This window comes from Nelumbo lutea, chromosome 4 (genome assembly GCF_056320005.1).
Source record: "Nelumbo lutea isolate HS-2025 chromosome 4, American lotus-T2T, whole genome shotgun sequence".
NCBI classification, from domain to species: Eukaryota; Viridiplantae; Streptophyta; class Magnoliopsida; order Proteales; family Nelumbonaceae; genus Nelumbo; species Nelumbo lutea.
Window position 1 is genome coordinate 41,903,006 of NC_142687.1, and position 24,914 is coordinate 41,927,919.

The window sequence follows — 24,914 nt, forward strand, 5'->3', positions numbered from 1 at the left end:
GGCTGGTTTTAGGTCTTTTTCTTCTTTGGTGATACTATCACCTTCTCCTTGTACTTTCTGTTTTTTTTTTCTTTAATGAAATCCTTTTTCCTTTTATCTTTCAAAAAAAAAAAAAAAAAAGAAAAGGAAAAATCCATTTTAGATGATAACTTAATATTTTCAGTTGTTAAGGAATACTTTATGAAATTATTTTGTTTCACAACACTCTGTAAGAGTTTGTATTGAAGCAGCCTCCCTCCTATATATGAGCCTTTATGTTATTCTGTTTGGTTTTATGGAAATTTTGGGTTGCAGCAAATTCACTGTGGGCTACAAGGCGACTAAGATTTCCCTTTTTTTTTTTTTATTTTCAGTTATTCAAGGTGCATGGAAGTTAACTTCCTCTCTGGACTTTTTTTTTTGACAATACAACAATCAGAATTTGAACAGTTATAGCCTTATTGGTAAATACATTTCAGAGTCAAAAGCCCATCGCATCAGAAAATGTTGAAACCAAGTCAAGTAGGAATGGATCAGTCCTTGCAAAACTAATGTTACTGATTGCTTGACTGGAATTTTAGTTTTTGGACCAATGCTTATTGTGCATATCAAAAGTTGGCTTCTCCCTGATTAACTATATTCTTTTCTTATCTTGTTTTGCAGTTCATGGGCTGCAGAATGGGAGCAACTGTTGTGCAGCTAACCACCCCAATACTGGAGAGTGATTATTGCAGGAGAATATATATTACACCTACAATCTGTCATATAATGCAGCACTGTAACTTCAGACCAAGATTCAGTGGAAAGATTCCTAAGCTTGGCATAACTCCTACACTACTTCCAAGGAAGAGGTTTGTTCTACCCTATAACTCTTTAAACATTTAAATCATCCATGCTTCATGGTGGATTATCAGAATCCATTGTATTATATTTCAAACGTTTACATAAAGGCATTTTAGGCCATTTGTTTTCCTTGGGGAAAATAACTACTGGCCATTGTGTTATATGCCAAAAGAGATGTACATGACAGTGTATAGAAATGCAAATAATATGGAAAATAACCACAGGCCATACTGCCCTTCCCTCTCAAAAAAACTATTTGGGCAAAGAGCAGTCACTGTAAAAACAGCTAGCTCAATCTTGTATTTTGCTTGCTTCTCCTATAGAATTTAATTCCCTTTGAACCCATTGTGTCTGAACAAAATTACTCTGTAAGGTGAAGGCTGAAATGCAAAAATTCTTTGTTATACTGATTCTGGTGAGAAGAGCACTTATTTGAGCTCCTATCACATAAGAATCACCTATGATTCTGTTGTAAGACCAGAAAATACTATCATCTAGCCTCAAGAAAACACCACCAATTCTAGCTGAAGTGAGATTTTTTTATTGAACTTACCATCCAAATGGGAGTCTAATGAGGTCTGTAGTGGGAGGAGAGGGTGCAACTCCAACAGAGGTATCATCTTGGGAGTTTGGATAAATGTTGGATTTTTAGGAGATTCCTACTCAGGTTGCATGAGAACTTCCTATGAACTTCGATGTTATCATCACTGATGAGCTAAGAAGGCCAAGAATTTTACCCCCCCCCCCCCTTCTAAAAATAACTGCTTTGTTGTCAAAGATTCTCCTGTCTCTCATAATTGTATGTACAATTGCATTGCATTATACCTTTCCTTGCACCCCAGCCTTAACCTCTCCGGAAAAAAAATGTATCAGCATATCGATGTAATACTCTGAAAAAGAAGAGAGAATGATGGTCTTGCTGGAGCCGTTGGTAGAGAGTTGAACTGATTTGGGGCTGCTTTTTTCAGTTGAGGGTCTTTCCTTAGTATTCCTGTTTAGTTCTAGTCATTGTAGTGGATTTGGTTTATTTATAGGAACATGCAGGCTGATGTGTTTTCTATTCATAAGCTTTCAAGAGTCAGCAAGGGGTGATGGGAGAAGTGGCATACTATTAAAACTTTAGAGCTTTTGCCTAAAATGTCTACAAAATAGCTAGAACATATATTGTGATTTGTGAGTAAGCAGGACTGAGAACAAACAAGAAACCATGTCAATTAGCTGGAAAATTATTTGACTATTTCATTTTTTTTTGGTATATTAACATTATATAACACTCATTACCAAAAACAGAAAAAAAACATTATATAACACACTCACAGGAGTGAATGGTATACCAAGATTGCTGGAAAGAAATTGATATGCATGTTGCAGTTGATCTTGACCTAATATATTTTCAAAAGAGAGTAACATGGTTCTGTTCCCAGAAAGCATGAGAGAAATAATTGATGTCAACAAACAGGGAGTGGCATTGGTGCTGGTTGTTAGGCCTTTCAAGTTTCAACAAGATTTTGTACATGATGGGGTGGTAGAGCATGAAAATTGTTATGCAAATGTTTATTGGTTGGTTTGGTGGCTGCAATCCTGCTCCCAGCAAGATTGACAAATGGGTTTCAGTGGGGTGGAAGTGTTGAAACAAACTATGGGTGAAGAAACTCAAAGGGAGTAAGTTTCTTCCATCCTCTTGTGATGGATGAAGCCCCATTTCATTCGAGGCCATAGGAAGAAGCTTATTGACTACCAGTATATATGCTTTGATAAGTGGAAGCAATTGTAAGTTGCCCTTGTTACAAAGAAGGTATGTGATTGGTGGTTGTTTAGGGTATTTTAGGTGCCATTAAGTGCTTGGGATGGAGTTATCTTCAAGGAAAGGGAGGGAGGGAAGGAGAGGGAGTAAGTTTCTTCCATCCTCTTGTGATGGATGAAGCTTCATTTCATTTGAGGCCATAGGAAGAAACTTATTGACTATACCAGTATTTATGCTTTGGTAAGTGGAAGCCATTGTAAGTGGCCCTTGTTACAAAGAAGGTATGTGATTGGTGGCTGTTTAGGGTATTTTAGGTGCCATGAAGTGCTTGGGATGGAGTTATCTTCAAGGAAATTGGTGATGCATGGAGAGTTGCATTTTTGTGGATTAAAGAATGATACTAGATGTAGTATTTTGGGTTCAAGAATTCAGGAGAATTGGTGAATGAAGAACAATTGGGTTCAAGAATTCAGGAGGGAGAGAGAGAGAGAGAGAGAGAGAGAGAGAGAGGGAGAAGCTGTAAACCAATTCTAACTAAACATTCCTTCTTGAATCTCATGTGCAGTTTGTAGAAAACATTGATGTGGGCCCCACAGCTGTGGTCCCACTCTGTCCGTAGGGTAGAATGTATCTAGTCACAGCTGTGGTCAATTTGTTATTCTGTTATTCCTAGTTGTTATTTATTTTTCAGTTTTATGTTGTTATGTGTTGGCAGTTATGATGTAAACACCAAGGGCAGATATGTCCTTTCATGTAACTAGCATAACATATAAATATTAAATTAAAGTGGCGGCGGCAGAATATTGAGATTCTGTTCTTCTCCTCAAAACCTGTGTTCTACTGCTTTCTCACCACTCTTTCTTCTACTTCCTCTTCACTTTCTCTTCTCATCGAACCTAAAGTTTCTTAGTGATCAAGATTGATAGCAGCCTTGAACTCTTACATGGTATCAGAGCAAAGTTAGGGTTTCTCATGTGAGCCTAATTCCAGCCGACCACATGAGAATCTCCTAGGGCTGGAAGCTGAAAAGGAGTTCGCAGACTGATTCTTGGAGATCACCAGAAGTGCTAGCAGCTATTGGAGACTTGCTAGGGTTGCAGAGTGTTGGTGGTTAGGAAGGATCAGAGAAGACTAGGGTTCGGGTAACCCTAGAAGGCAGCAAACAATTTTTCCTTGTAAGTTGTTTACTTTCTAAGAGAAGTTTTATCAGAGAAGATAGGTTGGACCTATCTGGAGGGGAAGGCCGAACCATTCTAGGGTTTTCTCTCTTCGATTCACTAGGGTTTTACAGCAAACCCTAGGTCGAACTGTCTCAATTGTGTTTCTCTCTACTCTAGGGGTTGAAAGTGATCTTGCGGCAAGCCCTAGGGTGTGACTGAACCTTGTGATCTACCTAGAGCTGCCCTTAAGTTTACTGGTAGGTTTGATAAGATTCTAGGGTTTCTTATTAACCCTACTATACAGTACTGTTTGGATTGTGCAACTGAATTTTTCACTTTAAGGATAGATTAAAACCCTAACTTTCCCAAGCATATCAGATTTTTTAAGCTGATTTCAGAGTCCTAAGGGGTTAGAGCTCTACGGACAGCTACTGTTGTGTTGGCTAGTTGGTTTCAGATCAGAATTATCCCAGTTTTGTGCACATACATTGTGAATACAGATCAGGCCCATACTGTTTTTGATTGTGATTGGTAGTTCAAGTGTTGTTTTTGAGACTCGACAGAAATGGAGTTTAAAAATCAGGCAGAAGGCAGCCTTGGGAACATCAATTATGGTAGTGTTTCTGAGATGGGTGTTCAGATTACGACCGTAAAGTTTGATGGATCAAACTATTTGGAATGGGCCCAATCAGCCATGATGGCTATTGGTGGAAGAGGTAAATTAGAGTACCTCTTGGGAGATACGAAAGAACCTCCCAAGGGAGACCCGACATATACCAAGTGGATTCAAGAAAACTACTTGGTTATGACATGGTTGTGTAATTCTATGCAGCCTCATATTAGCCGGGATTATTTATGGACAAAGACAACTAAGGAGATATGGGATGTTATGAAAGAAACTTATTCCCAACCCCTTAATGTTGCCAGAGCATATGAATTTAAAGAAGGAGAGAGACCGGTTTCAGTATATTTCTCTACCTTGCAGTCCTTGTGGCGTGAGATTGATCACTTAGAGACTCTTGAGTGGGAGAGTCCTAGAGATGCACAGATATATATAAAGTAGGTTGAGACAAACCAGGTATTTGAGTTTTTGGCAGGCCTAAATTCAGAGTATGATATTGTCTGGCAACAGATTTTGACTAGAGACAATGTGACTCTCTCTCAGGCATACTCATTTGTACACAGTGAAGAGACCAGAAGGAAGGTTATGATGCAACCTCAGCCCCCCACACCAGCCTTTGTAGCGGTCACACCCAAATCAGGGGGTGATTCAGAGAAGGACAGGAGGATGGAAGACAAAAAGGATGTGGTATGTGAACATTGTAAGAAGCCCAAACATACAAAAGAAACATGTTGGAAACTGCACCCTCACTTGGTTCCTGCGAAGTTGAGAAACAAGAAGGGCACTGCTCATGTAGCCGTGAACACTGATTCAACATCCTCATCTGGCACAAAAGGAACATCTTTAGAGACCTTAGCTGCAGTTCGGGCTGCCCTAATACAGCTAGAAAAGGAAGTTGGAAATTCAGCTCAGCCACCGCAGTCTTCATCAGCCCTTGCTACATCTGCCTTCGCACATTCAGGTACTTGAGCTTCAGCCTATCATGCCTCAGCTCCAGGTACTACTGAACCTTGTTGGGTAATAGACTCAGGTGCATCTGATCACATGACTAGCTTGCCTTCATTGTTTACTCCTTACCATTTGTCTTCTGGTAGGGATAAGGTATCTATTGCTGATGGCTCCCTGGTTCTTATTTCTGGGAAGGGTGACATCAAGTTATCAGATACTATCTCCCTGTCATCTGTCTTGTATGTTCCTAATCTTGATACTAACATTCTTTCAGTCAGTAGTATTACCAAGCATATGAACTGCTCAGTAACCTTCTTCCTTGACTGATGTGTTTTTCAAGACTTGGAGACAAAGAAGGTGATTGGGACTGGTTGTGAGATGAATGGGATCTATCTACTTGGGGAGCGGTTCCGTCAGGGAGAGTCAGTAAAGAAGATGTCCTTTGTTTCTCAAAGTGTGAGTCTGGTTATGCTTTGGCATAACCAATTAGGTCATTTGTCTTTTTGGTCTTTACAGAGTTTGTTTCCTGCTTTATTTGAGTCTATTAAGTTGTCTCAGTTACAGTGTGAAAGTTGTGAGTTTGCTAAGCATTGTAGAAAGCCTTATTTATTGAGTAATAAAAGGAGTGATAATTCTTTTGATATTGTGCATACTGGCGTTTGGGGGCCTTATCATATCCCTTCCATGGGTGGGTACATATATTTCTTGTTATTTGTTGATGACCATTCCCGTTTCTCTTGGGTTTATCTCATGCTCTCATGAGATGAGGTACCTTCCCTGACCTGAAATTTTCACCAAATGATCCTAACTCAGTTTGATGCCAAGATCAAAGTTCTCAGATCTGATAACGCAAAGGAATACTTTGCTAAATCATTGACATCTTATCTTCTTCATCATGGAGTTATCCACCAGAGCTCTTGCCCTCATACACCTCAGCAGAATGGAGTTGCCGAAAGGAAGAATAGGCACATTTTGGAAGTGGCTAGAAGTCTCATGTTTACTTCCAATGTTCCTATTTGCTTCTGGGGTGATGCTATCCTCACGGCAGTATACCTTATTAATCGGGTTCCTTCCAGGGTCCTTGATATGCGATCTCCTTTTTCCCTTCTACACTCACGTGAGGACTTGTTTTCTATTCCCCTTAAGACATTCGGTTTTACTTGCTTTGTTCAGCTTTTTGGTCCCCATCACTCCAAGTTCGAACCCAAAGCCTTCAAATGCATCTTCCTTGGTTATGCACACACTCAAAAGGGTTATTGCTACTATGATCCTGTCTCAGGGAGGAGGCTTGTTTCCATGGATGTCACTTTCTTTGAGGGGACACCCTATTATCCTTGGGTTTCCCCTCAGGGGGAGAGCAGTGAGAGTGGGGGTTTGAGTCCTTGTCTTTAGGGGAGAGCAGTGAGAGTGGGGGTTTGAGTCCTTGTCTTTAGGGGAGAGCAGTGAGAGTGGGGCAGTCCCTTTACCTATTCCATTGGGTGATGAGAGCTGCAATGGTGAGGGTGGTCAGAGGGATCAGGAGTTGAGGGTCTATCACAGGCGGTGCAGGCAGGTTGATCCTGATCATCAGCAGTCCAGGCTAGCTTCAATCTCATCTGCAGCTCCAGGTCTAGGTACTACAGTCCCAGGGCCCACAGAGACTTCCCCTATCGTTGCCATTTCACCTCCTACAAATGATCTTGACCTTCCGATTGCAGTCTGTAAAGGGAAACGACATTGTACCACATCTACAGCCCACTGTATTTCCCATTTTTTATCCTATGATCGCCTATCTCCTACCTACAGGTCCTACCTTAGTTCCATTTCCAATGTCCCTATTCCAAGAACAATGCAAGAAGCCCTATCCGTGATGCCCTGTTGAAAAACAACACCTGGGAGGTAGTTGATCTACCCAAAGGAAAGAAACCAGTTGGATGTAGATGGATATTTACGGTGAAGCATAATGCAGATGGATCTATTGAGAGGTATAAAGCTCGGTTAGTTGCAAGAGGGTTTACATAGACTTATGGCATAGATTACTTGGAGACCTTTGCACCGGTAGCCAAGATGACCACTATTTGAGTCCTATTGTCCCTTGAAGCAAGTCACACTTGGCCTTTATACCAAATGGACGTGAAAAATGCCTTTCTGAATGGAAATCTATAGGAAGAAGTTTATATGCGTTTGCCTCCTGGATTCTATGATGCAAAAATAGGTAAGAAGGTCTGGCAGCTCAACAAGGCTTTGTATGGTTTGAAACAGCCACCTAGGGTTTGGTTCGATAGATTCAAACTAGCCATTGTGAAGTTTGGTTATGTATAGGCCCAGTCAGATCATACCCTATTCATCAAGAGGGTGGAGTCTTCCTTGACACTACTGGCAGTATATGTTGATGACATTGTGGTCACAAGGAATGATAGCCATGAGATTGAGTCCCTTAAACAGCTTCTTCATCAAGAATTTGAGGTGAAAGACCTTGGTGCACTCCGGTATTTTTTGGGTATTGAGATTGCTAGATCCAAACAGGGGATCTTTATCTCTCAGAGGAAATATGTCTTAGACCTGTTGGCAGAAACTGGAAAGTTAGGTGTCAAGCCTACAGATACACCAATTGAACAGAACCACATGATTAGTGCCGAGAGTGGAGACCTTCTTGAAGACAAAGTTATGTTCCAGCAATTGGTAGGAAAGCTTCTATATCTCTGCCTCACTCGGCCGGATATTACTTATGCTGTTAGTGTTGTCAGCCAGTACATGCATTCTCCTAGAACCGCACATCTTGCGGTAGAAAGAATCTTAGCCTACTTGAAGAGATGCCTAGGTAGGGGTATACTATTCAAGAACAACAATCACATGAAGGTGGAGGTCTATACGGATGCTGATTGGGCTGGGAGTGTTGATGACAGAAGGTCTACCTCAGGATATTGTGCCCTTGTGGGAGGAAACCTTGTCTCCTGGAGGAGTAAGAAACAAAGTGTTGTCTCCCGGTCAAGTGCTGAAGCAAAAAACAGGTCCATGGCCAATGGAGTGGCTGAAATCCTATGGCTAAGATCTCTACTTGAGGAGTTGGATATTGAGTATGAGAAGCCCCTGATGCTGTATTATGATAATCAAGCCGCCATTAATATAGCACATAATCCAGTACAGCATGACAGAACCAAACACATTGAAATTGACCGCCACTTTGTACGAGAGAGGGTCTCATCTCAAGAAGTATGCCTCCCTTACATCACTCCAGTATGCAACTAGCAGACATCCTCACTAAAGCCGTATCAAGAAAGAAGCTAGAAGCAGATCTATCCTAGTTGGGAATGATGAACATATACTCCCAACTTGAGGGGGAGTGTAGAGAACATTGATGTGGCCCCCACAACTGTGGTCCCACTCTGTCCGTAGGGTAGAATGTATATAGTCACAACTGTGGTCAATTTGTTATTCTGTTATTCCTAGTTGTTATTTATTTTTCAGTTTTATGTTATGTGTTATCAGTTATGATGTAAACACCAAGGGCAGATATGTCCTTTCATGTAACTAGCATAACATATAAATATTAAATTAAAGTGGCGGCGGCAGAATATTGAGATTCTGTTCTTCTCCTCAAAACCTGTGTTCTACTGCTCTCTCACCACTCTTTCTTCTACTTTCTCTTCACTTTCTCTTCTCGTCGAACCTAAAGTTTCTTAGTGATCAAAACTGATAGCAGCCTTGAACTCCTACACAGTTGACATGGCAACTGAATTCTTGCACCACAAAGCCTCCAATAGAGAAATATAAATTCATTTTGTATCTTGATTTGGGGGAGATTGCTTACCACAGTCTCCAAATCATTAGACTTGGTGCTAAATGGGGTTGTTCTTGTGCTCTTAGTAGATGTGGAAGGGGTTGAAAATTTGGGTAATGTCAGTCCTTTGTCATCTGTTTTTGAGGTGTTAGCCCATTTAGATTGGTTGGGTGTGACAATGTACAAGGGTTAGAGAAATCTTGGAATCCAGTCCCAGAGGTGATTAGTTAGGGGTTGAGTCTAGTGTCAGGGCAATTTAGATTTCTTGGTGTCATCACCTGAATTGTGCCAGGGTGCGACCTCATTTCCAGCGAGGAAGAGTAGGGGGTGGTCAACTGCCATCACGTATCAGCAGGCTTCAAGAGTCCAATGGGCCCTAGATCACAATATAAGAGTGCTTAAGGTTAAGGGTACCATATTGTGAAGAAGACAGGTTTCAAGGTTTCTTAAAAGTGACCAAGAGGAACGAGGGTGGATATCTTGTTCGCAGAGCACCTGACTTGGGGTCTCAAGTCTTTTTCCACTGTATTATTGTGGTTAGAAGTAGGTACAGCTGTAGGGGATTGTAGGAGTGTTGGTGGTCAGGAGATTCTTGATATATCATGTCATGGTTGGGTGGTTCCACATATGCTGGTGTTTGGATATCTTCCTTGTCAGTGGTGCAACAAATGCATGGAGATGAGTTAGAGAATGTTTGACTGGGGTAGCATGGCAGAAGATATACTTGAGGTAAATGGGGGCAAGGCAGAAATAATAAAGTGGTGGTGCTTGCCAAGGATATGATCCTTCCTATGGAACCAAGATGGAGAGTTAAGAGCATGAGAGGCCAGGATAGAGGGGACCAAGGCAAGTCCTGTGTGCATAGTTTTCAAGGCATCTAGGCGATTCTGGGCGACACTGGGGTGCCTAGTTGCCTAGTCGCCTAGACGGGTGCCTAGCGATAAAAATTTTATGATATAAAAATCTGACTTTTGGCTAGTTTCCTAGTTTTATATACCATTCAGCATGTATGTTAATTGAAAAAAATAGCAATTCTCTTTATTAAGAACATTAAATTTCCTCTAAAAATGTGACAAATCATCACATCTAAAATATAAAATTCTTTTACAAATATTAATTTCATTATTTTCAAAAATAATACTACTATAATAAATATTTAATAGAGAAAATTCATATTAATTAGCAGCTAAAGATGGTTGTCAACTTTATATGATAAATATTCAATATGGAAAGTAAAATAGAAAAAAACAAGGATGGAGTTTCTGTTTTATTTAATTAGAGAGAGAGAGAATAGAAAAAATAACTTTATTAAATTTCAATAGTAAAACATTAAAACAAAGTATAATTGATATATATATATATAGCATATAATAAAATGTATTAACACATACATTAATAAGATACAACAATATAAATGATATTATAAAAGACATCCGCCTTGTCATTTTTGTCGCCTAGGTGGGCACTTAGTCGTCTAGGCGGGCGCCTAGTTGCTAAAAGTCAAGGCGTTTGGGCGAGGCGCCCAGCCAAGTGCGCCTAGGCGACACCTTGACAACTATGCCTGTGTGATGGTTTCAGATTGACCACAAAGATGTACAAGGATCAGTTTGTGGGGTTTATTTGTAGACTGTTGAGGCATTTTGCTTTTTTTTTTTTTTTGCGTGGGCTACAAATTTGTGTGTTGTGTTTTTTTTGGGTTTGGATTTTGAGGTTTAGAGCTGGTGGTGGGGTTTATTTGTCCTTGTATCTTATTCTTTTTTTTTTTATGAATCTTTCCTTTTTACGATGAAAAAAGTGGTTTTGTATTAGTGCTACGATTATTGAGAATCAAATTCTTGTTTTGTGGAGAGGCAATGTTAAAAAAAATTCCCTTTAGTTAAAGTACTTGAGATTCTAGAATAAGAAGAGGAGGAGAAGAAGAGAGGAAGGAGTTTGTTGAAGAAATCATATGTGTTAGTGCTCACACTTGAAGAGCCTTCTTAACATTTTTAAGAAAATTACATATGGGCCCTTGAATAGGCGCCCAAATACAAAAAAGGACGAAAGGACATAAATTCCCTTACATTCTCAACACTCCCCCTCAAGTTGAGCATAGATATTTGTTATGCCCAACTTGTTCAAATTGTTGTCAAGCTTTGATTTGGAGACACCTTTAGTAAGACAATCAACCAATTGATCTTCAGACCTCACAAAAGGTAAACAAATCTCTCCACTTGCAACTCTTTCTCTAATGAAATGTCGATTAACCTCCATATGCTTTGTATGGTCAGGTTGAACAGGATTGTGGGTTATGTTTATGGCTGCTTGATTATCACAATATAGTATCATTGGAGTATCAATCTGCACTCCCATTTTTGTCAACAAGTTCTTCAGCCATAACAATTCAGAAACTCCATGAGCCATAGCTCTGTACTCTACCTCTGCACTAGATCGAGCCACACCTGATTGTTTTTTACTTCTCCAAGATACAATATTACCACCAACCAAGGTACAATAGCCAGAAGTAGACCGCCTATCATCGAGAGAACCTACCCAGTCAGCATCAGAATAAGCTTCTACCTTGATATGTCCATGATTAAAATACATCCCTTTTCCTGGACATCATTTTAAATAGGCTAGTATTCTATTCACTGCTTGCATATGAGATGATCTAGGCTTGTGCATATATCGGCTAACCACACTCACAGCATATGATATATTTGGTCTAGTCAAACACAAGTAGAGAAGGCGACCGACGAGTCTTTGATACACAACTTTGTCAGGAAGGACACCTCCATCATCAACCCCCAACTTATGATTGAGATCAATTGGAGTTTCAGTTGGTTTACCATCCAATTTCCCTATTACCTAAAGCATATCAAGGACATATTTCCTCTGAGAAATATAAATGCCCCTCTTTGACCTTGTGACCTCAATCCCTAGGAAATACCGAAGATTTTCAAGATCTTAAATTTCAAATTCAATAGCAAGAAAAGACTTTAGTTCAACAATTCCAGAGATATCGTCCTCTGTAATAACAATGTCATCAACATATACTATCAATATAGTCATTTTTCCCTTCGCTTTCCTGATAAGCAATGTATGGTCAGCTTGAGATTGAGAAAAGCCAATTTTTAAGATAGCTTTTCTGAATTCGTCAAACCAAGCTCTAGGGGACTGTTTAAAGCCATAAAGGATTTCTTCAAACGACAAGCCTTTCCTTCACTCCCAGGGATGTTCACTCCAGGAGGAAGTTCCATGTAAACTTCTTCTTCAAGGTCGCCATTAAGGAATGCATTCTTAACATCCATTTGATACAAGGGCCAAGAATAATGGGCAACAAGAGATATGATGACTCAAATTGAATTCATCTTGGCTACTGGAGCAAAGGTTTCCTGATAATCAATGCCATAAGATTGAGTGTAGCCTTTTGCCACAAGTCGGCTTTATTCCTTTCAACTAAGCCATCAACTTTATGCTTCACTGCGTAAACCCACTCGTAGCCAACAGGAACTTTGCCCACTGGAAGAGAAACAATTTCCCATGTCTGATTTTTCTCAAGCGCCTCCATTTCCTGGTTCATAGCATCCTTCCAATGAGGGAATTGCACTGCCTCAGTACACTGTAAGGGATAAAAACAGAAGCAATGGAAGAGATATAGGCACAATAAGAGGGAGATAAGGTATTATAAGAGACATAATTTGAGATAGGATATTTAGCACATGTCTTTTTTGCTTTACGAACCACAGTAGGAAGGTTAAGGTCAGAAACCACACTATGAGGTTTGTAACAGGTTCACTACAAGTATAAGAAACTAGAAGAGGTTTAGAATCCAAATTACCTGAGTCTGGGAGGTCAGATTGTAATGGACATTCAATCTCCGGAGTCATCCTCTATTTTCGTCTAACGAACCACTGGTGCCAAGACCGAGGAAGAGGAGGAGGCACAGGAGTATTACTATCACCACAAGGAGGAAGAGGAGAAGGAGAAGGATCGACTATACCAGTTATAGCTGGAGCAGGAATCGACATATAAAAAGGAGTCTGATCTTCACTAGCGTTCTCCCCTTGAAGAGAAGGATGAGAAGAGGAAAAGAAGGGAATAGACTCAAAGAATGTATCATCTTTGGACACATACTTTTTTCTAGAGTGAGGGTCATAACAATGGTACCCTTTTTGGACTGAAGAATATCCCAAGAAGACACACCTAATAGACTTTGGATCAAATTTCAACCTAGAAGGACTCATGTCTTGGACGAAACAAACGCACCCAAAGACCTAAGGAGGAAGATGGAAGGTATCTTCATCGGGAAAAATGAGCTGATGAGGAGACTGGAGATGAAGGGTCTGCGAAGGAAGTTTGTTAATAAGATATACAACTATTTGTATAACATCCCCCCAAAACCAAGTTGGGACATGTGTCTATAATAACAATCCCCTTGCAACTTCAACCACATGTTTGTTTTTCCTCTCAGATTCCCATTTTGTTGGGGGGTATGAGGACATTAACTTTGGTGAATTGCTCCTCTCTCTTCAAGGAAAGTTTGTAAGTGTTTCTCAAAGTACTCATTGGCATTGTCAGATCTAATAATCTTAATATTCTTTTCAAATTGTGTCTCCACCATATTAAAAAAGCCTTTTATAATTGAAGGAACTTCATCTCGTCTCTTCATAAAATACAATCAGGTATATCACGAGTAGTCATCAACAAAGAGAATAAAATATTTATAACCACCCATACATGGAATAGAATAAGGTCCCCAAACATCAATATGTATTAAATGGAAAGCAACATTATTTCTCTTGTTACTTGCAAAATATGTGATTCTACATTGCTTTGATAGTTGATAGACTTCACATTGTAGACCAAAACTAGACAAGGACTCAAACAGATTAGGAAGCAAAAACTTCAATGAACCAAAAGACACATGCCCAAGACGGTGATACCACAATTTCAATTGACTTAGTTTTTTATCATGACAGGACTCAGATTGACCCATTAACCCAAACTTTGGACATTGATCAAGAAGAAAAACTCTATCGGCTTCATGTCCACTGTCAATCGTCTTCCCCATCTTCCCCGTACTCAGATCCTGGAAGACACAATAAGATGGAAAGAATGTTATAGAACAATTATGAGACTTTGTAAGAGAGCGAACAGATAAGAGATTTTTATGTACTTGTGGGACATGGAGAACTGGTTTCAGAGAAAGGTTGTTGGTAAGTTTAATTTCACCCAAACCCGAGATTGGGGTTTGAGATCTATCAGCAATAGTAATCTTACCTTTCCCCAAAAAAATTTTATACATGGTAAAGTAGGAAGGCATACCAGTCATATGATCCACTGGCTCCTTTGTCAATTATCTAAGAGCCAGAGGATGAAGCATGACACGCAAGTGTAGTACTTGATTTTGCAAAGGCATTGGAAGGTGTATGTGAACTAGCAGATGTAGGCAACCCACTCTTTTCAAGATGGAGCAAGATGCCTCTCAATTTTTCCATCACATCAGAGGTGACACGGGTAGATGCTTGAGTAGAAGAACTTCCCTCAAGCATGAGTTTGAGAATCATGACTAGCTGTAGCAACATGAGTATTTACCTTATTTCCGGTTTTAAACTTCTCAGGCTTTAGAAGGGAGTTTAGTTTCCAACACCTATCCTTGGTGTGCCTTGGCTTCTTGCAAAATTCACAAACTACATCTTTTGGTTTACCAGAACCCTGTTTGGGTTTTGTAGACACAAAAGTTGTGTGTTGATTGACAAGAAATTGCATCATGACAATTCTCCTACATTTTTCATTCTACACCAAAGAATATGCCGTGGAGGGTGACAAAATATCAGCACTAAGGATGTGTTGCCCGGTGAAATCATAATTGGCATTTAGTCCAGCAAGAAAATCAAAGACTCGGTTTTTCTCAATGCACTTCCTGTATTGTTCAACATCAATAGGATCCTTCCACTCCAAAGCTTCTAAATGGTCCATTTCTTTCCAAATTGATTGTAAGGAAGACAAATACTTGGGCACCGATTTCTCCCCATGTCGCATATTACATGCTTCTCTCCGCAACTGATAGATTCTAGCTGTGTTCTTCGCTTGAGAATAAGTTGAAGTTAACCTATCCCAAATGTCCTTAGCTGTTGGAAGGAACATATAGTTGCAGGCATGTGAGGCTGCATAGAGCATACTAGCCATGACATAACCATCAAATTATCCTTTTTGGAATAATTTGGATCTTCCAGCTTCGACTTAGCTTCATTTCCGGTAATAAACCCAAGCTTACCTCTTCCTCCGATTGTGAGCTTACTTGATTGAGAAGAAAATTTGTTCCATCAAGTTTTACGGTAGTAATTTGCCCTCCAGCACTGTCATTACTTCCCGGGAGGACATAGGTAGGTATGTACACATCCTTGTGTGAATCCATTGATCACCACCCCTCTAAAAACACTTTTCTCACCAACACCACAATCTCCCAATACTAGCTGAACACCCAAACACCTTTCCTTGAAGGTTAAACATGGGCTACAACAATAAACAAAGGAAAAAAAAGGTGCTGGCGGTCAAAATAGGGGAAGAAAAAAATTCTCAAAAATAATTTTAGGGCTCCAAAAAATTTGAGACTGCTTCCTGTAATCTCAGAAAATCACCATGCTTCAAACGCAAGTGGGTTTAACAGCAACCGGCCCACCATGTGAGCATGCAAACCCTAAACTCCAAATCTGTAAATTTCGCCAATTTCATCTAAAAAATCCAAGAAAAATGTAAAAGAGCTTCAAACCTCCATGATATTATATCAAAATTCGCGCATCAAGGGCTGTCAAAACCGCAAATGATTGCCACAGATTGCTGATGCCAACCAGTGGCATGCTGACATCAGCAGGTTCATCTGTTAGTCACGGCCAGCCGCTTCTGATGCTCTGACACCAAGTTAAAGTACATGAGATTCGAGAATAAGAAGAGGAGTTTGTCGAAGAAATCAGATGTGTTACTGTTCACACCTGATGAGCCTTCTTAACATTTTTTAGAAAATTACAAATGAGCCCTTGAATAGGCGTCCAAATACAAAAAGGACGAAAGGACATAAATGACCTTACATTCTCAACACCTTTTATTTTTATTTAATTTTGTATTTTGGTCTGGGCATGTGGTGAGATATTGCTCACCTTCAAGGGCTGATTCGAGGGAGCCCTAGCCTCCACCGAGAAATAAGAGGAAGATCTTTTGTATGAAAACATGAAGGCCCTTTCATTCGATGCATGTTCATTTACATTTGTGCATAGCAGCCGCTACACTTTATTATAACTCTCCTGACGTGGCTTGCGTACATAAATGAATTTGATTGGTGGTCCCCTAGGGGAAGGATGCTCAACTGGTTTCACTGGTTCATGGGCATCATTCTGGGTTGGGCCTTGGCCTATGTGTTTTGGGGCCTTATCAGCATTTGTGGAGGGAGAGGTGATTTTAAAGAGGTGGGTTATGTTTGGTAAAAATCAACAGCAGCAAATGTCTAGGAAATTTTTTTCTGTGGTTATAGGTTCTCTCACATTCATAGGCTATTGCAATTTCCTGTATTGATTAGTCTCAATTGTTTAATAAACAAGATACATTTATATCTTAACATATTGAAATTAATGGAAGAAAAGGACACAACATATATACATTCTTCCGTACATTGTATCTGGTGTACCAGATCCATGTTGTTCAAGGCAACTGAATGGAATCTCCTTAATACTTCCACCTGGGAATGGGAAAAAGGGTATCTTGTTGAAGAAAAGCATTAGCCCAGAATGACGATGGAGAAGAAGAGGAGAGATGATGGAGAACTTTGTGGAGGCCAATCGGTGGAGGCGAAAAGCTTTCTGATGGAGGAACTAAAAATCAGAGGGCAGACTAGTTTGAAAATCAGGGAATCTAAGAAGGCTTTAGTACTGCTGGTTGGGTTGGACGTGGTAGAATGGTTCACAGAGTTTGTAGCAAAAGCAAGTGCAAGAGGGAAGGAGAGAAGCTGGAAAGAGCTCACCACGAAGGTGGGAAGAAGATATCTGGTGGAATTCCGAAGAAATCATAAGGGGTCATTCATAGCTCTCTCAGAGTTTTTTGACAAGAATAGGAAACAACTGGGTCTGTTTTCCTGAAGGAGTCAGGGGTGTATGGATATAGTAAAAGCTCTGAAGGAATTTTCATCAAGAGTGAAAGCAGAAAAGAAGAAGGAAGAAGAGGAGATTTCAAGAATAGTAGTCAATCTTGAATCTCCTAGGCAATGTGCCTCTACCTTGGTGCAAACTGGAACTAATGCAGCTCTGTCAGTAACAGCTGAAAGAGGAGATTGGACAATGAGGCTGATTGTCGAAATTGATAAACCATCTAGAGGGTGGAAGGAAATTGCTGGTTATTTGACAAAACATTTGAAGTTGAGAACAGAATATATCCTTACACCCTTTGATACGTGCAAAGCCCTGCTGGATCCACTTGAAAACAGATTAGGAGTCGAGGCTGTTATGTCTACAGGATGATTTTGGCTTGATTAACATCTTCAGGTGGTCCCCTTCTTCCAACTCAAAGGTATCCTCGATTTCAAATGGGGTGGTAGTGCGTATCGTGGGTTTATCTTTCCATCTTTGGAAGGATGAAGTTGCAGAAGCGATAGCAGTGCTGTGCGGAGCGAAATTGGAGGGTGTATTCTGGGGAGATCTCAGGTCTGCAGCTATTTTGTTGAATGGAGTCAAGCCCGAGGATATTCCCAGGAAAGTGAATGTGAAGGTGGAAGGTGCTTTCATGGATGTGGTGGAAGCCGAACTGTGGAGGGAAGCTAGAAAGGAGGAAGATGCAATGGTTGAAGATGAAGTCTTGCGTGGCAGCGAAGGATTGGAGGACCTGCAAGGAAAGGAAAGTTATACAAAAAAGGGCGAACAAAACTTGGGAAGTTCAAAAGACTTGCAGAAGATGGAATGTTTGAAACGTGCGCAACAAGATAGCTGCTGGGCCTCTGACAAATCTTATGCCCATGCAGTTACAAGTGGCGCCTATTCCAAACCAGCTATTACACCTGCTATTCTGCGAGAAGATCAGAAAGAATTAGGAGAATTTGATGAAAATGGGGAGGTTAAACAGTTGGGCCAAAGGGAAAAAGATAAAACTAGGTTTGGTGGGCCCAAAACACCAAAAGTTGGGCCGGCTAAATCAGAAGCAGTGGGTATTGGGCATTCTAAAGAAGGCCCTTATAAAAGATCAGGGCCGGAAGCTTTAAATAGGCCGCAAAAATTAAGCCCACTTAAGGTGGGTCAGGTGGATTCAGGGAGCCCATTTCAGGGGCCCAACCCAAAAGAAAAATACTTAAAAAAGGCACGTGACTAAGCATGTGCCTTTGATAGATGGCTATTACCATCTATCTTCTTGACTGAACTCTGCGCATACTGGAGTTTCGAAACAGTGGATTCCGATGGTAAGATTAGAGAAACCGTCGCTAGAAAAGCATAATCCAAGGTGTGTTAAGCGAAGTGATTTAGAGGAAAGGAGGGAGCTCTCTGAGAATGAAGACTTTAGCGATTCTGAATTGGATGATTCTGAGAGTTTGGGTAGCATTGATCTAAGCAGATCAAAGGACATTTCTGAAGAAGGTAACTTTGGTATGGAATTATTATTTCAGGAGGAGGGGGCTGATTCTCAAAGCTTTGGGGGAGGCCTGAAGAGTACGATGGAACGACAGTAGGCAACTACAGTTGGGACTCAGGTTCTGTCTATACTTGCAAGGGAGATTAACTCCTTAGCCTAGGAAGAACATGCTATGGGTTTGGAAAGAAAAGACTCTACTGGATTGGCTGTAATGTATCGCCTAAGGCCAGACAACAGTGGAAGATTAACTCAGTTGCGGAAGTTGACAAATTGTTGATCTCCTATGAAAAATCTCCTAAGCAGATCAGACCACAGGAGATAGGATTAGACTTGCCTCCCTATGCCGGTCCTGTTCCCTTGGAAGAAGCTCATTTGGTTCCAAACAATGGAGGTACTTTTGTCCATTTAGTCTTAGTTACTGATGCTTTTCTTGTGGTTGAAACAGATACTCCAGCATCCCGAGAGGAATCTTTAGGCAAGGAGGAAACCAGAGAGCCTAGCACTGGTGAAGGTGAGAGGAGTGAGGGAGAGTTGGAGGTTAAGAAAAATCGGGAGGAAGAGTTAGAAAGAAAATGGGAGCAAATCTGTGCATTATTGGAGGAGTGTAAAGCAAAGGAGGAGGGGTTAGATGGTAGGGAATCTGAGGCAAATCCTCAGAACAGGGAGAGTTACAGAAGTTCTAGGTTGGAGGAGGAGGTGGGTGAAGTCAATGGGTCGGCTAAAAAGATAGAGGGGAATGTGAGAAGGAAAAAGAAAAAGAGATCAGAAGTGGAGAGACTAATATCAGATATAGAGGGTGATATCAAGTTTAGTGGAAGGGGAGAGAGAAGGAAGGGTTCTTTGTGAGATGGAACCGGGTTAGTAAGGGGCTTTTGAAAGGAGTCATACTATGAAAATCATTAGTTGGAATGTGAGAGGGTTAGGGAGTGCAAGAAAGAGAAGGGCAATTAAAGACTTGTTGAGAAGAGAGAAGCCCGATATAGTCATGTTACAGGAAACCAAGTTGGCAAATTTGGATAGAAGATGGGTTAGAAGTGTGGAAATCAAGAGGAGTGTGCTGGACTTTAATTCCCTTGCGGGGAGCCTCGGGAGGGATAGTGACCTTGTGGAGGGAGGATGTTGTAGAATTTGTGGAAGAACTTGTAGGGAGATTCTCTTTGTCTTTAAAATTCAGAAATGTGGAAGACAGATTCATTTGGGTGTTAACTAATGTCTATAGGCCAAATGGTTATAGAGAAAGGAAGGAAATGTGGGAGGAGTTGTATGGAATTCAAGGCTTGTGGGATGGCCTGTGGTGCCTAGGGGGATTTCAACGTAATTACGTTTTGTAATAAATCAAATAATCCCCAAAGATCGATTACTACAAGCATGAGAAATTTCATTGAATTAATTAACACCTGTGGTCTAAAGGAATTACCCCTTCAACAAGCTAATTTTACATGGTCCAATTTCCAAGAAAACCCCCTTTGCTCCGAACTTGATAGATTCCTTTTTAATGTAGAGTGGGTGGACCATTGGAGGAATTTGGTGGCTAGAACCCTACCTAGAGTTACATCTGATCACTGCCTTATCCTATTAGGTCAAGAATCTCTAGACTTTGGACCATGACCCTTTAGATTTGAGAATATGTGGCTGACTCATCCGGACTTTGAATGAAAGGTTGGTGAGTAGTGGAATGAAGATTTGAGAGGGGTAAAGTGAAAAGGTGTAAGGTTCCACAAAAAGTTGAAGAGATTGAGAACTAGGATTAAAGAGTGGAATTAGAAGCATTTTGGAAGGGTAGAGGATCAAAGAATATTTTGATGTCTAGGATTGGTGAGCTAGACTCCAAAGAATCCCAAAGAATTATGAATGAGCAAGAAAGGAATTTGAGAAGTAGCTTAAAAAAGGAATTGGAAGAAGTTCTTCTTAGAGACGAGATTTCCTGGAGGCAAAAGTCAAGACACAAATGGATCAAAGAAGGGGACGACAATACAAAATTTTTCCATGCGTTGGCTAATATGAGGAGAAGAAAAAACTATGTGGCCAAATTAGAAGTGGATGGGGAAAAAGTCACAAATCAAGATGAGATAGCCAAAGTGTTGGTGGATCACTTTAAATCAATTGTAGGGAAGCCATTGAATAATAGACTAAGGCTGGTAGGTCTAGATTGCCCCAGGCTGTCTGAAAAGCAAGCACTATGGTTAGAGAGAAGTTTTGAAGAAGAGGAAATTAGGCATGCAGTGTTTTCAATGGATAGATCCGAAGCCCCTGGGCCATATGGCTTCACCATGGCTTTTTATCAAGACTACTGGAATGTGGTAAGGGAAGACCTTTGTGCTGTGTTTAAGGAATTTGAGGATAATAACAAAGTAAGCCCTAGGGTTAATGCTACTTTCATAGCTCTAATCCATAAGAAGAAAAAAGCAAAAAATCCTAAAGATTTTAGGCCGATCAGTTTAGTGACTAGCATTTACAAAATCCTGGCTAAAGTGTTATCTTTGAGGATTAAAGTAGTGCTACACTCCATCAATAGTCAAGCCCAGGGAGCATTCGTGCAAGGGAGACAAATAACATATCCGATTCTAATAGCTAATGAATGTGTGGAGGATATGAGAAAGTCTGGAAAGCAAGGTTTTGTTTGTAAGTTGGATTTAGAAAAGGCCTATGATCTTGTGGACTGGAGTTTCTTATTAGAGGTCCTAGGGTGCTGTGGGTTTGGAGTTAGATGGTGTAATTGGATAAAGGGCTGCATAAGTTCTTGCCATTTTTCGGTCTTGGTTAATGGGGTAGTCAAGGATTTCTTCTCAGCTTTTAGAGGGTTAAGGCAAGGTGACCCCCTTTCCCCTTTCCTCTTTACCTTATTTGCAGATGTTTTCAGTAGTTTGATCTCTAAGGCAGACATGGAAGGAGTAGTGAGAGGTTGGAGGATAGGAAGGGACAGGATTAGGGTGACCCACTTATAGTTTGCTGATGACCTAATAATCTATTGTGAAGGAGGTGATAGGAAAACAACAAGTAATCTCAAATCTTTGATAAAGCTCTTTGGGAGAGTATTAAATCTTAAAATAAACCTGGAAAAGAGCTGTGTGGTGGGTGTGAATCTGGATGAGAGGACTATTGAGTCTGTGGCTGAGTGTCTAGGTTGTCCCATTTCCTCTTGGTCCTTATAGTATTTAGGTCTACCTCTAGGAGCCAACCCTAAGGAGAGCACCTTTTGGGCCCCGGTTCTGGAAAAGTTTGAGAAAAGGTTAGCCTCGTAGAAAAGGAACTATATTTCTTTATGGGGTATAGTAACACTACTGAAAGTTTCCTTGAAAAATCTGTCCATTTATTACTTCTCTGTGTTTAGGATTCCTGTTAAGGAGGCCAAGAAGTTGGAGAAATTAATGAGAAAATTTCTTTGGGAGCCAGGGGAGGAAAAAAAGGATCACTTAATAAATTGGGGAATAGTGTGTAGGAGGAAAGAGGAGGGTGGGTTGGGACTGGGTAACTTAGTTTTGAAGAATAAGGCACTCCTAGGAAAATGGTTGTGGAGATGGCCCTTACAACAGGAGAGACTATGGCATGAGGTGATAGATAGTATACATGGCAGTTCGGGAAATGGATGGGATGCTGGTGTGTCATGTCGAGCCACGTTGGCAACTCCTTGGAAAGCAATTCAGAGTATTCTCCCTTTTTTCCTCAACTGTATCAGGTATGATGTCAATTCTAGTACTTCTGTTTTGTTCTGGGAAGACATCTGGTTGGGCAATTCTGCCTTTAAGGACATTTTCCCCTTCTCTCTATTTCCTTTCTCACTACGAGGGTAAAGCAATCTCTCACTTTCTTTCAGCATTTGTTTCTCCATCCTCTCTGAATTGGGACCTTGGGTTCCATAAGGGCTTGAGGGATCATGAACTCTCTTGTGTTTCAGACCTTTTGTCACTACTTAAAAGTGTTTTTCTGGACCCTTTAAGATCTGATGTGAGACTTTGGTCCCCTAATCTAAAAGGTTACTTCACGTGTGCCTCCTTCTTTAAGTCCCTTTGTTCTTCCTCGGGACAAGTGGGTTTCCCAGCTAAGGAGATTTGGTCTAAACTTTTATCTCCTAAAATTATTACTTTCTGTAGGGAGGTGTTCTATAGGAAAATCAACACTTCAGACTTATTGCAGAAGAGAAGGCCTTCTACGGGTATGTCTCCTAATTGGTTTGTACCTTGCAGGGCTAATGGTGAGGATTGCTCTCACTTACTTTTAACCTGTTCTTTTTCTGATGCTATTTGGGGTTGGATCTTTGCTTTGTTTGGTTGCAGATGGAATTTGACCACAACAGTAGATCAGATCTTTGACCCTTCCTTCTTTGTGTGGCCCACAAAAATTGGTAAAACAATGTGGAGGTGCATTAGAGCTGCTGGTTTGTGGACAATTTAGGAAGAAATAAATGCGAGGATTTTCCAAGAGGAGAGGAATATTCAGAATGTAAAGGATTGCATTTTGACCAGGGCAATCCATTGGCTGGGATCATTGGATTCCTTTAAAATATATTCCTTTGGTGACATTTGGAGGAACTGACTTTCTATGGCTAGTAGTAGTAACAGGAAGAGCAGGGTACCAGCTGTGTGGGTGCCTCCTTCAGAGGGCTTGGACAAAGCTGAATTTTGATGGTAGCAGCCAAGGAAATCCGGGTCCATCAGGGATAGGTGGGGTGCTGAGAGATAAAGATAGTAATATATTAGCTCTATTCTCAGGCTCCGTGAGTATGGGGGACTCTATTAGAGCTGAGCTTCTAGTGGCAGTACAAGGTATTCAGATTGCAGACCAGTTAGGAGTTCAGAATTTTCTTATTGAAGGAGACTCCGAAGTTGTTGTGGGTTGGTTAAAAAATCCAGCTTCAGTTATTTGGTGCTACAAGGATATTATGAGGAAAGCTAATTGGTTTTCAAGGAATATGACTGCTAATTATCAGTGGGTGGGTAGAACAGCTAATACCATAGCGGATGGGTTAGCTAAGCAAGGGGTATCAAGGGAGCATTTATTCTGGGCAGCTCTGTAAACTTTCATTTCCTAGTCTGATGTAGTACTTTGTTGTTGTTGTGGAGAGGTACCAGCTCGTGCCTCTCCTTTGGGCAGGCTGTATTGTAATTTCATTCTGATTATCATGAATAAGTTATCAATCGTTTATAAAAAAAATAGCAACTGAATGTGATACACGCCATATGGTTTGACCCAAAAATGTAAAGCCAGTTTTGTTCTTTAATCTAAAAGATTGGGGAGTGAAGGCTTGTATTTTTGGTTTCCTTATCAGGTGCGTGAGTTGGCTGAAAAAGAGCCTGAAATTGGTGTCTTCAGAGTGCTTCATAGTGATGTTACATGGTTCCTGTGATCATGTTGTTCTGGGCTGGTTTGTAATGTGGGCTTGAGAATAGGGAATAACTTTCCTATGATCATGTTGTACTAATCACTTCTTTAAATCTATTAATACAAATTTATTTTTGCTGATTAAAAAAAAGTGTTACATGGTTCCTAACAACAATCCTTATTGGCACAACTGTGGTTAATATTGGAGCAACTGCATTAGTCACAAAAGCAATGACAACAATTTTTGGTGAAGCTGATGTCAGTGCAGCAACTGGAGTTATGACTGTATGTCACAATGTCTTCATCTGATCAGTCAAAACCAAAAATTGAAAAGTGAAAAAGTTTTATCTTACCAAATGCGAAATGGATTGAAGCACAAAAGGGATCCAATGTTTCGTAAGCTTACTTGGTTTGGCACCAGCTCTTTGTGGAAGGGGAGACCATCAAGCTTCTCAAGCATCAGAAACAGTCAAGAGTGATAAGCAATACATGGGTGGAGGTGAATGTCGATAGAAAGAATAGTATTTAGAGATGCAGGTAAACATCGATGTCAGGGGGATTGGCAAGATGAAGGAACAAGGGTGCTGATGCTAGCCTGGTGAGCATAGTTGTTGGGAGAGAAATGGAGGTTGAGAAATAGAAGCTTTGGAAGTTTTAGAGTGGGGAAAGGAAAGGGCTATGGGGGTGAGGAAGTTGAATGGAGGCTGCTGCAATTTATGTTCCACAATAGGCAGGGGGCGAAATGGATTTTGGAATATTAGAAAACAAAAAAAGAGACCTTGATCTATGACTTGATTGGTGGTTCTCAGTGGTAGGAGAAGTGTCCGCAGGGCAATGGAGATAGGCAGCGTGGATTGGGGTGATCAACATCCCATTACATGTGTTGAGTACTCTCACCTTTGAATAAATAGGCAATAGATATGGAAGATTCCTGAAGTATGTTGACAAGAA

General features: G+C 40.6%; 1 long non-coding RNA gene across 1 annotated transcript in view; it reads left to right on the plus strand.

Annotated features, from left to right (window-relative positions):
• Positions 1-691: 691 nt before the first annotated feature.
• The window catches only part of LOC148855416 (uncharacterized), a 35,211-nt gene continuing 10,988 nt past the window's right edge, over positions 692-24,914 (plus strand). The window contains exon 1 of the long non-coding RNA XR_016113293.1: positions 692-830. This is a non-coding gene — a long non-coding RNA (uncharacterized LOC148855416). The remainder of the gene's footprint in view (positions 831-24,914) is intronic.